The sequence below is a fragment of the Myotis brandtii genome, unplaced genomic scaffold (genome assembly GCF_000412655.1).
Source record: "Myotis brandtii unplaced genomic scaffold, ASM41265v1 scaffold904, whole genome shotgun sequence".
Taxonomy (NCBI): domain Eukaryota; kingdom Metazoa; phylum Chordata; class Mammalia; order Chiroptera; family Vespertilionidae; genus Myotis; species Myotis brandtii.
Genome location: NW_005371715.1, coordinates 1,014,849 through 1,017,842, shown reverse-complemented (window position 1 = coordinate 1,017,842; position 2,994 = coordinate 1,014,849).

Sequence of the window (2,994 nt, the reverse complement as noted above, 5' to 3'; positions counted from 1 at the left end):
GGGCACAGGCTGGGCTGAGGGACCTTCCCCCCCCCCCGAGTGCACAAATTTTTGTGCACGGAGCCTCTAGTATATATATATAAAAGGCTTATATGCGAAGTGTCCAATTGGTTGCTATGATGCACAATGACCACCAGGGGGCAGACACTCAACACAGGAGCTGCCGAGCTGCAATGACTTGGCAGCAGAGGTTCTCAGGTGACATACCCCGAAACCAGAGAGGAGGGAGCCCCGATTCCTCGCAGGGTCACATGATTCCACCTTCAGCTGTGCGTTATGTTGTTGCTGGGGCACTGTTGGCCCCAAATCTTGTTTACTGCACACTTGCATTTGTGTTCCACACCCTGTAGGACAGCAATTTTGCAGAGTGCCCTCTCGCATTCCTGGACTCCTCTGGGATGTCATAGAGAATCAGTTTTGGCCCAATTTCCATAGGCCAGGCCGAAGGACCCCACCCGCCAGAGGGACCCTGCTCACTCCACAGATGCCCTTCAAGCCACAACACCACCCCAGGTGCGGCTCGCTGGGGAGGGACTGCAGGAGGTTGGCTCCAGGGTGAGTTTGGCCCCTCTCACCCACTCCTGTCCTGCCGGCCACCTTCTAATTAATTTCCTTTCAATGTGCACAAATCCTTGCACCGGTCACTAGTACCTAATTAAGAAAGAACTATGAGTTGAGACCTTGTATATAGGAAGTTATCAGATGGTGTTTTAAAATTTGGTTACTTGGTTTTGGACAACAATTTCCCTCATTAGGATGATATAAATAGTGAGTAGTTGACATGTTGCTGACATGTAAGTAATGTGATTACTAAAGCAAAACAAGAAAAATGCAATCTTAGTTCAAAGAAAAACTTACAAATGCCATTGGCCATTTTGCAGCACACTGCAACCTTCATTTATTCCCCCCAATAGTCGCTTTTCCTAAGAGTGCTTTTTTATTCCCACAACTTCACACAGCCTGGGCATGCAATCACATCTGATCACATCCCCTTCCAGCCAGACCACTTCAAAAGGGTATTTTGGTCCCGAAAGTTGGCTACAGAATCTCATTTTCTGGGTTTGGTTTTAAATGTAATTTTATGGCAGAGAATATAATAGATGGTCTCCAGATTTTGGTCACCAGCGAGTAGTACCCCAGCCCTTTTCATAATTAAGAGAATGTTTTCTATTCAAGTTTCCAGCTGTGTAATTTCAAAGTGAAGTGGGAGCATAAGTAGCAAAATTTCTTTACATATAGACAATGAAGTTTTTAGTTTTGAAAAAAATACATAAAGTCATGTTTGCTGTACATGTTTATACTATACATTTCCTGATTCCTTGAATAAATGTGTGTGTGTGTGTGTGTGTGTGTATGCTTCCTTATACCTGAATGAAAATTAAAGACTGATTTAAAAGGATCTAACAATGTTTCTGCATTATGGTGGGGTAACTAACCTAAGCAGAATATTGGAAGAAAAGCTAAGGAAAATACATTTTTAAAATATATATGTGTGTGTGTGTGTGTGTGTGTGTGTGTGTGTGTGTGTGTGTATCCTATATAATAAAAGCCTAATATGCTAAGTGTCTGGTTGTCTGGTAGGCCATTCAACCAATCAAAGCATAATATGCTAATGATATGCTAAGGCCGCTCAACCACTTGCTATGATGTGCACTGACCACCAGGGGGCAGATGCTCCGACCTGTAGGTGAGCTTGCTGCTGGGCTTGGGCCCATCAGGACTGAGCGAGATGGGCCAAACACACCCTGGAGCCCTCCCTCAGTCCTTCCTTGGCTGGCCAACCTCCTGCGTCCCTCCCTGGCCCAGATCATGCATCGGTGGGGTCCTTCGGCCTGGCCTGCACCCTCTCGCAATCCAGGACCCCTTGGGGTATGTCAGAGAGCCAGTTTTGGCCCAATCCTGCAGGCCAGGCCGAGGGACTATTGGTGCATGAATTCATGCACTGGGCCTCTAGATATATATATATATATTTTTTTAAATTAATTTCAGAGAGAAAGGGAGAAGGGGAAAGAGAAACATCAGTGATGAGGATCATTGATTGGCTGCCTCCTACACACTTCCTACTGGGGATTGAGCCCAAAACCCAGGCAGGCATGTGCCTTGACAGGGAATTGAATTGTGACCACCTGGTTTAAGGTTGATGCTCAACCACTGAGCCACACCAGCCAGGCAGGAAAATATATATTTGACCTCAATGAAGTAAGCCAATTGTATGCATTAAGTTTTGAATGGAAGAATTAATAGTAATTCTATAATTTGATATATATTGCCAGACTAGTCAGTTAATATAGTAAGGAATGCCATTTATTAAGGGTAGTATTGTCAGGTGACTTTTATAATTTGACTAGAGGCCCAGTGCACGAATTCATGAACCAGTGGGGCCCCTCGGCCTGGCCTGCGGGATCAGGCTGAAACCAGCTTTCCAACATCCACCGAGGGGTCCCGGATTTCGAGAGGGCGCAGGCCAGCTGAGGGACCTCACCGGTGCATAATTGGGCTGGGGAGAGATGCGAGAGGTTGGCCAGCCGGGGAGGAACCGCAGGAGGGCCCGTCTTGTTCAGTCCCATTCGGCCGGACCCCAGCAACAAGCTAATCTACCAGTTGGAGCATCTGCCCCCTGGTGGTCAGTGCACTTCATAGCGAGCGGTTGAGCGGCCTTAGCATAACATTAGCATATTACGGTTTGGTTGAACGGCTGACCAGTCGATCGGACACTTAGCATATTAGGCTTCTATTATATAGGATTGTCTAGTAATCCTATATTACCCTAATTTTATACATAAAATATTTGAGCCTCCAGGTAGATTACTAGCTAATAAGTGGTAGAACTCAGGGGTTTAAAACTGTGTGACTAGGAGCTCCAGTGGCGCAATCGGTTAGCGCGCGGTACTTATAAAACTGTGTGACTATGCACTACACACAGCTATGACTACATGTGCCTGACCATTTTTTATGAAACCAGTTAAAGCTTTTGTGTGAGTTCAACTGCTTTTG